This window comes from Aquarana catesbeiana, linkage group LG02 (genome assembly GCF_042186555.1).
Source record: "Aquarana catesbeiana isolate 2022-GZ linkage group LG02, ASM4218655v1, whole genome shotgun sequence".
Taxonomy (NCBI): Eukaryota; Metazoa; Chordata; class Amphibia; order Anura; family Ranidae; genus Aquarana; species Aquarana catesbeiana.
The window spans coordinates 212,942,215-212,955,938 of NC_133325.1; the positions used below are offsets into that span (position 1 = coordinate 212,942,215).

At 39.2% G+C, this 13,724-nt stretch overlaps 1 pseudogene; it reads right to left on the bottom strand.

The window, feature by feature from the left end:
• Positions 1 to 1,229: 1,229 nt before the first annotated feature.
• Positions 1,230 to 13,724, bottom strand: part of LOC141126577 (uncharacterized) — a 92,148-nt pseudogene continuing 79,653 nt past the window's right edge.

Sequence of the window (13,724 nt, forward strand, 5' to 3'; positions counted from 1 at the left end):
ACGTTCTAATGTTATTTGAAAGATTTTGTTTGCTTTTAACATTTGATTTTGGGCTTTACCCAATGAAAACCACATACACTGTTTACACTGCATTTGAAAACAAATATTGATTTGACCCATTAATCATTAGAAAAAATAATGATTTTTCTTAGAACATTATTTTCCTAAGAATTTTCATTCAAAATTCTAACCATCTATGGCCAGCTTAAAGCAGAGTTCCACCCAGATATATATATATTTTTTTTTAATGGATTATGTTCTATTAAACTGTTTAAACACTAGGAATCAATGCTATTACAGAAATCACAGCTTAATTCTGTTTTTTTTATATTACTTTTTATTTTTTCTCTGCAGAGCGCTTTCATCTCTAGTGTGGGCATGTGAGGCCCACTGGCATTCTCTTCCTTGATATAGTGATGCTGGTTACCCAGCATGCACCCCCCCATTCTCACGTGTGCGCTGTTTACACAGGGTGCAAGGAAAGGATAAGTAACTTGTTGCCATAACAACGGTCAGCAAAGGAGGAAGTGCCTGCCCCGTTGTTATGGTTTTATAGATACGCAATCTAAAGCAAACACATTTAGCCTCAGAGCTGCGTCACCGGTTTTGAAATAAGGCAATGCTAGCCTTCACGCTGCCCACTGACTCCTGGGAAAGGATAACAAACATCTCCCAGGAGCACTAGCGAGCACAGGCACCGAGGGAAATGACATCAGGCGCCACAGAGAGGAAGTGGCAGAAAACAAGGGACCCCATAGCAACAGCCCTGAATGAGTGAGTAAAAAAAAAATTTTTTTTCCAAATGATGTTGCTGATGAATATTACTGTTGATTTCTATAAAGTTAATTTTATAGGTGGAACTCCGCTTTAAGGGAGAATTTTTACTGTCTGTTTCTTTTTGACATCTGTGTTCCATTGGGGAGATTTCCCTTTACTTCCTATCCCATTGCCAAAACAGTATTGCCTCCAAAGTGAGGGGATCTCTGGTTGTCACCAGGGTCACCAGAACTAGTGTCCCCATTGGAAAATTTCCCCTTTATTCCTGTTCTGTTGACAATCCAACAATTAGAATTTTCTTTCATTTTCACCTTCAGTGATAATGGTATACAGGACAAATAGAAAGGGTGAATCTCGCTAATGGGGGTAAAGACAGCAATACAAACCTGACGGTTATTCAAATCCCTCTCCACTCTATTCAAAACTGAAATAAAGGATTTGCATTTTATACTTTAATCCACTTCCTTTGAGCTCAGGCTGTCATAGATCCACCACCTGTGGGATCCGCCACTTCCTTTGAGCACCAGTATGTCCCTACCAGTGTTCACACTTGCTTCTACCTCTTTCCTGCAGATTTTCCTGCTTGCATTACTTGAGTGAGAAGCAGAAGGAACCACCCTCAGTACCACCCCATTCTTCTCCCCCAACAACTTCCAATCATAAGAATTCATGTGCTGTACTAAGCTCTTGATGGCAGTCAGCCGCTCACTCCCACTAACTGCCTCCATTTGACAATCTTTTCCTCTTTGCTGCTTGAGTAAGTGGACCTAATTACCAAGAACAGGCACAAGAATTAGTTCACTGCATGTGCGTGTCCTTGGTGAAAAAAGGCTGCAATGATGTTTGGGCTCTGTTGTGGCTTCTCCCACACAACCAGGGCTTTGAAAGAACAAATTTATTGCTGTGAATCTGTGATTATATATCACCAGGGCTGCAAAAATGTTAATTTTTACCACTTGCTGACCATCCTATAGCAGTTTTACTGCTACAGGGTGGCTGTGCTTTGCAGGATCACGTCTATGTACCTGATCTTGCATTACGTCGAGTGCACACCATCGGAGGCTCGCTCCCTCTGTGATTGTATGCCTGTACCCATTAATCATTCAGGACACAGGCAGAACAGTGATCTGCTTATGTAAACAAGGCAGATCGCCGTTCTGTCAGTAAAGAAGGCATTAATCCTATGTTCCTTCAAAGCAGGGACACGGATCTATACCTTCCCCTAGTACAAACACCTCCTCCACTACAGTAAAACAGCAGCTAGGCACACAATTAACCCTTTGATCACCCCTGAAGTTAACCCCTTCCCAGCCAGTGTCATTAGTACAGTGAAAGTGCATATTTTTAGCACTGATCACTGTATTAGTGTCACTGGTCCCCAAAAAGCTGTTAGTGTCAAATTTGTTCACTGCAATATTACAGTCCCGCTATAAGTTGTTGCCATTCTTAGTAAAAAAAAAAAAAAATCCATAAATATATCCCATAGATTGTAGACGTTATAACCAATCAATGTACGCTTATTTTTTTACCAAAAATATGTAGCAAAATACATATTGGCCTAAATTGATGAATAAATTAAATTTTTTAGATTTTTTTTGGATATGATTTATAGCAAAAAGTAAAAAATATCAAAATTGACGGTTGGTTTTTTTTTTCATAATGCAAAAAATAAAAAATGCAGAGGTGATCAAATACCCCCAAAAGAAAGCTCTATTTGTGGGAAAAAAGGCCAAAATGTTATTTGGGTACAGTGTCAGACGACCGCACAATTGTTAGCTAAAAAAAATGCAGTGCTGTATTGCAAAAAATGGCCTGGTCAGGATCATTCATGAAGAGAGTATGAGGAAATGTTTTTATTTGTGACATTAAAATTATTCCTTAATGATTTTTCATCTGGCCATTGCATATAAATTGCTGGACAGGAGTTTCCCTCATGTGGGTGGATGTCCTATAGCTCATGCGTCTCATGCATGCCTATAAGATGGCATGCCTGCTCTGTGATCACTGTGTCCTTCAGACACAATGGATCACAGATTGGAGTACAGGGACAATAAAACTAGCCATGTACCTTGTGATTGCCGTGACCAATCACAGCTATCACACATGTAAACAAAGACTGCATGCCTGCAGCCTTTGAATTGTTTCCTTTGAAAGGAATTTGCTTGCCTGCTACAGTCATTGGAGTAAAAAATTCTGCCCTTTGAGCAGTATACTGACTGCTGCAATGATGCCACTGTATACCAGTGTAGCAGTCTGTGTTTCTGATTAATAGCCACAGCAGTACAATGTCACCATAATGACACTGCACTGCTCTGGTAACAGTACACATATAGAAAAAAAATTTAACAACATGGAAGGTAAATTAACAGAAGAGAAATCCAAATAAAATTGATATTTGGTGTGGCCACCCTTTGTCTTCAAAACAGCATCAATTCTTCAAGGTACACTTGTACACAGTTTTTGAAGGAACTTGGCAGATAGGTTGTTCCAAACATCTTGGAGAACTAACCACAGATCTTCTATGGATGTATGCTGCCTCAAATCCTTCTGTCTCTTCATGTAATCCCATACAGACTTGATGATGTTGAGATCAGAGCTCTGTGGGGGCCAAACCATCATGTCCATGACCCCTTGTTCTTCTTTTTACTGAAGATAGTTCTTAATGACATTGGCTGTATGTTTGAGGTTGTTGTCCTGCTGCAGAATAAATTAAGGGCTAATCATACATTCCCTCTGATGGTTTGGCATGATGGATAACTATCTGCATGTATTTCTCAACACTGAGGACACCCTTGATCCTGACCACATCGCCAACTCCATTTGCAGAAATGCAGCCCCAAATTTGCAAGGAACCTCCACCAGGCTTCACTGTTGCCTGCAGACACTCATTATTGTACCGCTCTTCAGCCCTTCGATGAGCAAATTGCCATCTTTTACAGCCAAATATTTCAAATTTTTACTCATCAGTCTACAGCATCTGTTGAAATTTTCCTGCACCCCAGGTCCTATGTTTTTGTACATAGTTGAGCCGCTTATACTCGTTTCCACGTTGGAGGTATAGCTTCACAACTGTTTCTGTTTCAGGTAATGACAGTGTTTCCTTGTCAAAAGAAGTTTATTGAGTATACAATGTTATAAAGATACATAAAGTAAGTTTACAAGGATCTATAAAGTAAGCTCATTGTTTTACAGTAGGGTTTATATAGGTAAATATCATGAAATTTCAAATATTAAACATTGGGTTCACGTAAACCTAAATTAAAGATATATATCATTTCCTTAGTTACTTTTGTAGGTATTTAAATGATTTATACCTACTATACATATTGTTTACAAGTAGAGTGTATATAGGTCAAATAAATTCTGATAATGAGCTTTAATCGTAAGGTGGAGAAAAGGAAAGAGAAAGAAGAAAAAGGGTTGAAAGGTAGAGGTATGGTCCACAAGGTTGTCCCGCTCGTCAGTTTATTATTCTTTTTAGTCCTCTTTGAAGCCTTAGAATGGGTGTCTCTGTAAGTCATTTAATCTGTTACCATGGCAACAGGACAGAGTCATTGAAGTTTGACAGGAACTGTTGTTTTATCCAAGGATGCCAAAGTTTTTCAAATTTTGGAATTTGGTTTTGATTGATGGCTACCATCTTAGCATGGGACATTGTATTATTCATTCTGTGAATTGTTTCTGCTAGTACCAATGTAGGAGATTTCCATGCCTTGGCCACTGTTTGTTTTGCAGCCGTTATTAGTTGGATCATAAGTTTGAATTGAGAGAGTGTTAACCATTCTGGTTTTAGATTAAGTAAAGCTAAATATGGATCTGGTTGTATTATTTTTTTAAATATTTTAGATGCAATCACGAAGACTTCCTTCCAGAAGGTTTGGATTACTGGGCACGTCCACCATATGTGTAAATATGTGCCTATTTCTGGGCATCCTCGAAAACAAAGAGCTGAGGTATTAGGTGAATATTTTGCCACTCTAGCGGGTACAAGGTACCAGCGAGTTAGGACTTTATAATTTGTCTCCAGTGCTAAGATGTTGGGTGAAGATGACTTAGATGTGAGCCATATGTTAGACCAGTCCGTGTCTTCTAAAGTTCGTCCCAGGTCCTCCTCCCACCTCTGAACGTAAGAGGGTCTATTAAGATTTGCTACTCCATATAATTGATTATAAAGTGATGAAATTGTACCTTTAGCAAATGGATCTTTTGTACAGATTGATTAAAAAATGGATAATTGGGATAATGGTGTATCCCCCTTTAGGAATGGTGTATAGAAATTTTTGATTTGGAGATATCTAAATATCTCAGAGTTTGGTAGATCATATTTTTCTCTAAGCGATGGGAATGAAGGGAATGATTTAGATGCTATGAAGTCATTTAGTGTCTGAATGCCTGATGTTGTCCAAGCTTTAAAAGAATTTGGGTAGATCCATGCCGGATAAAAGGCCGGATTTCTGATAAAAGAAAGGAGAGGATTGTGTGGAGATTGTAACTGATATTTGGTTTTTAGTTTATCCCAGAGAGATAAGAAGTGTTTAGTTATGGTATTATGAATTTTAAAGCGGTCTTTAGGATCAAGCCATAATAAATTTGATATTAATAGAGGGTCATTTTCTGAAGCCTCTATAAATACCCATAATGGGATTTCCTGTTTTGCATGGTATTTGGACAGACTGGCCAAATGTGCTGCTCTGTAGTAGTTAGTAAAATTAGGGTATCCCAGGCCTCCTTTATTTTTGGGAAGATGTAGTGTGTGTATAGGTATACGTGGTTTAGAAGAGCCCCATATAAACGAAGTTGCTCTTTTTTGTACTATTCTCAAAAAATAGGAAGGAATTGGAATAGGGAGGACTCTGAATAGATAAAGCAATTTGGGTAGAATAGTCATTTTGATTGCATTAATCTTCCCTATCCAGGATAAAGGAAGTTGCGACCATTGTTTTATTAGATTTGTGATCTGTCTTAATACAGGAGGATAATTGGTTGAGAATAAGTCAGAATGAGATGCTGTTAAATGAATTCCAAGATATGGGATTGATTTTTCTGCCCATGTGAATGGGAGTGCAGCCCTAGCCGGGATCAATTCCATGTTTGTGAGTGAAATATTAAGCACTAGGCATTTCTTAGGATTAATCATAAGGCCGGATAGGGCTGCAAATCCATCAAGAGCTGGTATTAAGTTAGGACCAGGGACCTGTGGTGATGATAGAAAAAGTAATATATCGTCTGTAAATATACATAATTTGTGTGTAATATCTCCTACTTCAATGCCAGTTATAGTTTGGTTTGTTCTGATGTATTGGGCCATGGGTTTGAGTATAAGGGCAAATAATAAGGGAGATAATGGGCAACCCTGTCGGGTACCTCTTTCGATATTAAAGGCTTCAGATTTGTATCCAGCATATTTTATATAGGCTTTGGGTTTATTATATAATGCTTTGATCCATGTTAAAAAGTGGGGCCAAAACCCCATTTTTGTAATGAATATTGCATATATTGCCAGGATACTGTGTCAAATGCCCTCTTAATATCGAGAGATAGAAAACATAAAGGGATTTTCGGTTTTTTAGCAATATGTGCCAATAACACTGCCCTGCGTATATTATCGCCTGCCTGTCTATTTGGCATGAAGCCTACTTGATCTCTATGTATTAATTTTCCTATAATGCTATTGAGGCGTTTTGCTATTATTTTTGCTAATAATTTAATATCAAGGTTTAACAGAGAGATAGGCCGATAATTCACACAGGAAGTATCATCAGAAAGGGGTTTTGGGATCATACAAACAATTGCCATTAGTGTTTCTTGCCGAAAAGAATGTCCATCTAGAAGTTTGTTAAAAGTTTCAGTGAGAATGGGAGAGAGTATTTCTGAGAATGTTTTATAGTATAAAGCCGAGTAGCCGTCTGGGCCTGGTCTTTTGTTAAGTTTTAGGTCTTTTATGGCGTTAGCAACTTCATCTATAGTTATAGGCTCATCCAAACTGCTTTTTTGATTCTGAGATAACTCAGGTAAGGTTATTTTTGAGAAGAAGGATTCAGCCTCTGTAGGATTAAATTCATTGTTTGTCTTGTATAAAGTTGCGAGATGTGAGTGAAATTTATGGACTATTTTAACTGGATTACAAGTGTAAACATTTTTTGATAATTTCAAACGTATTGGTTTGAAAGATTTGTTAGCTGAATTTAATGCACGAGCCAAATATGTACCTGGTTTGTTTGTATTCATGTAGAAATTGTGTTTGGAGCGTTTGAGGGATTTATCAACTGACTCAGTGAGAAATAGATCGTATTCCAATCTAGATTTTTCCAGATGAGATTTTGTACTCTGAGATGGATTATCTTGAAATGATATGTAGGCTGCATTAAAATTGAGTTCTAGTTTTTTTGCTAGATTTTTGCGTTCCCGTTTAAATAGTGCCATTTGTCTTTGTATTGTACCACGCAAGACAGGCTTATGAGCTTCCCACAGTGTTATTGGGGAGATATCTGTTGTATTATTAATTGATATGTATTCCTTTAAAGCTTGTTCAATGGCCATCTGATGTAGTGGGTGTTTGAGCATTATGTCCGGTAAGTACCACGTTGGGTCATGCGCTTTTGGTATGGCTGAGGCTATAGTAGTGTATACTGCATTATGGTCAGACCACGGAATCGGAATTATATCTGATGCAATAATTTCTGGTATCATTCCTATTGTTAGAAAAATATGATCTATTCTGGTGAAGGTTTGATGAGGGTGCGAGAAATAAGTGAATTTCTTTTTCATTGGGTTACTTTCTCTCCACGAATCTACCAGATTGTATTTGGAAAGAAGTTGAGAAAAAGGTAATCTAGAGGTTATTTTGGATGGTGTAAAAGGTGATTTATCTAGAAATGGGAGGAGGACCTGGTTCGAATCCCCACACATTATCACTGTTCCTATTTTGTGTGTATTAATCACTTGTAATATATGTGAGAGGAATGGTGTAGGTTGTTTGTTAGGAGCGTAGTAGGAAATCACCGTGATTGCTGTATCCATTATATAACCCATGAGTATCAGGTATCTACCTTCTGGGTCTTTAATTTCTGATGATAAGGTGAATGGTGTGGATCGGTGAAATGCAATTAGAGTTCCCCTTTGTTTGGTACAGGCAGAAGCCGTGTAAATTTGTTGATAAAAAGGAGAAATATATTTTGGAGTAGAATCTTTGGTGGTAATGACAGTGTTTCAACCAACATATGAAATTCATAATTATTAGCATGTGTTGATATGCACTTGACTCTAATCCTACAAAATCCCTGACTTTGTGTAAGTGTACAAAGCGTGCAAGTATACGAATTAATGCTGGTTTGTAGGGTAGTCACATCAAATATTGATTTGATTTAGATTTTTCTTATGTTCACTCACTTTGCATTTTGTAAATTGATAAAAAAAATAAACAATTAAATATATATTTTTTGGAAAGCATTCTTACTTTACAGCATTTCTTCACACCTGACTAACATTTTGCATAGTACTGTATATGTACACCAATCAGCCATAACTTTATGTAAATCACTATTCACAGCATTGTCCCTATCATGCTGCCACAAACACAATATACCTTGAATAGACTAAAACATTTCTTTGTGCAAAAAAAATCCTCAAAACAAATTTCCCAATGCAGTCCAAAAAAATTAAACGCACACAAAAAAATATATATGGATATACTGTATATCTGTCTTGCAAAGTGTCATTGTGCTTAAACTGCTCCAAAATATGGCTTCATAAGGTGCTCCAATGTAAAGTGCTTCTGTGCTGCTATTCCTGCTTCACAGTGCTGCATACATTGCTCTGTGCCCAGTGTCATTCACCAGATTATTTTGACTTTGTGCTTCTCAGCAACAAAGTCTCCTAGGCTTGTGGATATTCCCCTCCCAGATCTTTGCAGGATGATACATAGCACCTCTCCTTCACCATTCCACCAGCAATCTATTCCAATCCCTTGGCCTTAACTCCTCATGCCACATCCATCATATATAGGAAAAGAAGGCGGGGCTCTCATAGCGTAATAACGTTTTTCTCTTAAAATAAAAGCATGTCTCTAATACATCACAGTCACTTGTTTAAAGATAAAACATGCAGTAAAACCAGGAAATGTTCCACAGACTGGAAATTATGTCACTGTGTGGTCCCGTCCAACGTGTTTTGCCAGCCAACAGCTCTGGCACCAAGACACCAGCAGCAGATCTTTTAAGTTCTGCAAGTTGTGAGGTGAGTCCTCAATGGATCAGACTTGTTTTTTCCAGCACATTCCACAGATACTTGATTGGATTGATCTGGAGAGTTTGGAGCCAACACTTCAAACTTGTTGTGTTCCCCAAATCATTTTTGAGACATTTTTGCAGTGTTACAGGGTGCAAAAAAACAGGCTATTGCCATCAAAAAATACTGTTTCCATGAAAGGGTGTTCTTGGTCACTAACATAGTTTTGGTATGTGGTACATGTTTCCCAGCAGAACATTGCCCAAAGCACCTTCCCCAGGTATGCAATGCACACAAACCCAGCCATCCTCATGATGTAAAATAAGATGTGATTCATACAACCAGGCCACCTGCTTCCATTGCTCAGTGGTCCATTTCTGCTCATTTATCCAATGTAGATGCTTTTGGCTGTGGATACAAGTCAGCATGGGCACCTTGCAGATAAAGGGGGTAGTTGTTGGGGCTTAAAACTGTGGCGCAACTGAAAGGTTTTACCACCCCCCAACCTCAATGTGAACAAGCCCTGATGGTTACGGTGTCCAAAAATGTGATTGGTAGTCAGAAAATTAGATGTGTAATGTGGTATTGCCATACTGTGTGTTAGAAATATCTAATCAAATAACAACTTTGTGGGGAAAAAAATATATTTTTTCAAAAGACTCACTATGCCTCTTCGAAAATATGTTGTGCTGTTTACTACGGCATGCAAGTAATATCTTATTAAATTGCCAACTTTGTGTAAAAAAAAATAATTTTATTTTCTTTCTACATTTTCCAAAAACATATGCTTCAGGGCCTCCAAAGATAGTAAGGGAATTACAGGTAGTTGTGTAAACTATAGGGGGCACGCGCGGCGACGCGACGCCAGAGCTGATGCGCATGGCAGGTGGCCGCAGTGTCCGCTAGCGACCCACGATCGTTCCTCAGGGAGCCAGAACAGGGATCTGTCAATGTAGACAGACAGGTCCCGTTCTGTCAGGGAAGTAGAGAGAGATCTACTGTTCCCAGTGATCAGGAACAGCGATCTCTCTCTACTCCCTGTCAGTCCACACCACCCACAGTTAGAAACACCTCCCTAGGGAACACTTAACCCCTTGATCGCCCCCTAGTTTTAACTCCTTCCCTGCCAGTGACATTTATACAGTAATCAGTGGCTATTTTTAGCTCTGATAGCTGTATAAATGTCAATGGTCCCAAAAAAGTGTCAAAAGTGTCTGATCTGTCCGCCACAATGTTGAAGTCCCGCTAAAAATTGCTGATCACCGCCATTACTAGTAAAAATAAAACTAATAATAAAAATGCCATAAATATACCCCCTATTTTGTAGACGCTATAACTTTTGCGCAAACCAATCAATATACGCATATTGCAATTTATTTTACCAAAAATATGTAGAAGAATACATATTGGCCTAAACTGATGAAGACATTTTATTTATTTTTTGGATATTTATTATAGCAAAAAGTTTTTTTTTTTTTTTTTTTTTAATTTACGCTCTTTTTTGTTTATAGCACAAAAAATAATAACCGCAGCATACCATCAAAAAAAAAGCTCTATATGTGGGAAAATAAGGACATAAATTTCATTTGGGTACAACGTCGCATGACCGGCAATTGTCAGTTAAAGCGGCGCAGTGCCGTATCGCAAAAAATGGCCTGGTCAGGAAGTGGGTAAATTTTCCAAAAACATTTGGCAAAAAAATGACATTTTCAAATGACTCTCTATGCCTCTTAGAAAATACTTTCAAAAATGTGGTAATTTTCTGGGTGTTTCTACTGTCCTGGTGCTTCAGGGCCTCCAAAATGTTATAGATGTGTAATTTATGCCCCTAGAACTCCTGAATGTGCTCTTTGGATTTTGGTTGCCTCTATGTTACTAGGCTTTAAAAAAAGTCTCACACAAGTGGTATTGCCATACTCAGGAGAAGCAGAAGAATGTGTTTTGGAGTGTAGTTCTAATTGTGTCTACTGTATGCTGTGTTAGAAATATCTTAATACTTAATGTACTTAAAATGTGATAGGTAAATTAGGTGTAATTTTTGCCCCTAGTGTTGCTAGGCTTTGAAAAAGTCTCACGCAAGTGGTATTTCCAAACTTGGCAGAAGCAAAAGAATGTGTTTTGGTGTGTACCGTATTTATCGGCGTATAACACGCGCCGGCGTATAACACGCACCCCAAGTTTAGGAGGGAATTTTAAGGAAAAAAACTTTTTAAGGAAAAAAACTTACATTTAAATGCCCATGCCTTATCAGTGTTCATCTGCAGCCTTGTCAGTGTCCATCTGCATGCTTGTCCAGTGTCATTTGCAGCCTTTCAGTGTCATTTGCAGCCTTGTTGTGTCATCTGCAGCCTTTCAGTGTCATCTGCAGCCTTGTAGTGTCATTTGCAGCCTTTCAGTGTCATTTGCAGCCTTGTTGTGTCATCTGCAGCCTTGTTGTGTCATTTTCAGCCTTGCCCAGTGACATTGCAGACTTGTCAGTGTCACTGCAGTTTTTAAATATGGCGTCGCCAAGAGACACAGAGCCGATCCTGTGTCGCTCAGCGGCTCTCGGCTGCTTTCGGCTCCTCTCGTAGTCCTGTGGGCGGAGCCGAGCGCCGCCGACATTCATACATAGCCAAGTGCACTTGGCTAGGTTCGGCTAGCTCCGCTCACAGTCACGCCCAGTCCCTGTGTTATATCCATCTTAGGGTGGGACTGGGCATAACTGTGAGTGGAGCTAGCCAAACCTAGCTGAGTACACTCGGCTATGTATGAATGTCGTCGGCGCTCGCTCCTCCGCTCACAATCAGCGGGGGGGATCGGCGGGGATCGGCGTATAACACGCACCCGCGATTTTCCCCTGATTTTAAGGGGAAAAAAGTGCATGTTATACGCCGATAAATACGGTAATTCTAAGTATGTCTATGCTGTGTTAGAAATGTATTATTAATTATATAGTTACAGAGTTAGGTTAAAAAAAGACACAAGTCCATCTAGTTCAACCAAAAAAAGATATCTTATTATTCTGAAGAAATCAATGACATAACACTTAGGGGGGAGTCCTGAGACCTGTCAGTGCTGAAGAGGAGAAAGGTTAGTCTTGCATCAACCCAGCTTGAATGATTTGATCCCGAGGCATCAGACAGACAGAGCCAGAGCTGTGGGGAATGTCCCTGCTAATACTGAAGAACGGTTTAATGTGAATTTTTAATACCTTGAGGGTCTTTAGGGCCTCAAGAAATGTGATAGTTAGGAAATTAGATGCATAATTTATGCTTCTTGAAACCCAGAGGTGCTCCTTGGATTTTGGGCCTCTCTATGCATCTAGGCTGTGAAGAAGTCTCACACATGTGGTATCTCAATATTTGGGAGGGAGTAGCAGAACATGTTTTGGGATGTAATTGTATGTATGTCAACACTGTGTGTAAGAAATAACTCGTTAAAAATAGGATTTTTATAACAGCTTACCTGTAAAATCCTTTTCTTTGAGGTACATCAAGGGACACAGAGCCATAGTAGTTATTTTGTGGTTTATAGGCCACCTTCAGGTGATGGACACTGGCACCCCCTAGATTAAAAAGTGCACTCCCTATATAACCCCTCCAACTGGTGGGAGTACCTCAGTTTTGTAGCAAAGCATTACATGTGTACCAAGAAGGGAGGGACCTCTGTGTCCTGTGATATACCTCAAAGAAAGGGATTTTACAGGTAAGCTGTTAAAAAAATACTATTTTCTTCTCGTACATCATGGGACACAGAGCCATAGTAGTTACTATGTGGGATGTCCCATAGCAATGCCAACTGAGAGGAGGGAGACACAACAAAGTAGGGGACCAAGAGACTAGAGGACTCATACTGCAGCCTGCAGTACACTGCGCCTAAAGGCGATATCCTCATGATTTTTTTACATCTACTTGATAGAATCAAGGCTCCGGATGGAAACTGTCGGCATGTAAAAGAGTGTTGCCAGCAGTTTCCTTCCTGTAAAGCCTACTGGTGAGTCTCCCATCCTGGTCTTTACAGATACTTATGTTTAAAAAATTAATCTTCTGATGATCAGAAAATTGTGAGAAATAAATAAATTCATTGCTGTTCATAGCTTTTAGACATTTTTTTAAGGTTTATTCCGGACCATTCCATACCGAGGAGATATCATCAATATATTTTTGCCAAAGGATGATATATTGTGTATATGTGGCCAACTAGTCATTGGATAGAAAAGTTTTTTCCCACTCCCCCAGGTACAGATTTGCATAAGAGGGGGCGCAACACGTCCCCATAGCAACTCCCTGTACCTGGAGGTAGTGGGAACCCTTAAAAAGGAAGACCTTGTATCTCAAGATGAAGTACAACATCTCGAGTATGAACTCATTAAATTTCCACTCTGTGATTGCCTTTTGGTGTAGGACACGACTAACAGTGGCCACCCCTAGATTGGGGGGGATTGGGGTATACTATTTTATAATGATTCGACGTCTATGGTAACTAAGATCACCGAATCTGGGATCACCAGATCATCCAGTATTTGCAATAGGTGAATAGTGTCCTTGGTATAGGACGCCAGCTCTAAGACATGAGGTCTTAAATGCTGGTCAATGACTTGATGGAGGCTTGGTGATGCACTGCCCTAGAAGCACTAACAGCCCTGGTGGAGTGCGCTTTAATATGAAAAGGAGGAATTTTCCTCTTTAAACCATAAGCTTGAACAATCACTTGATGAATCCATTTGGAAATGGTAGATT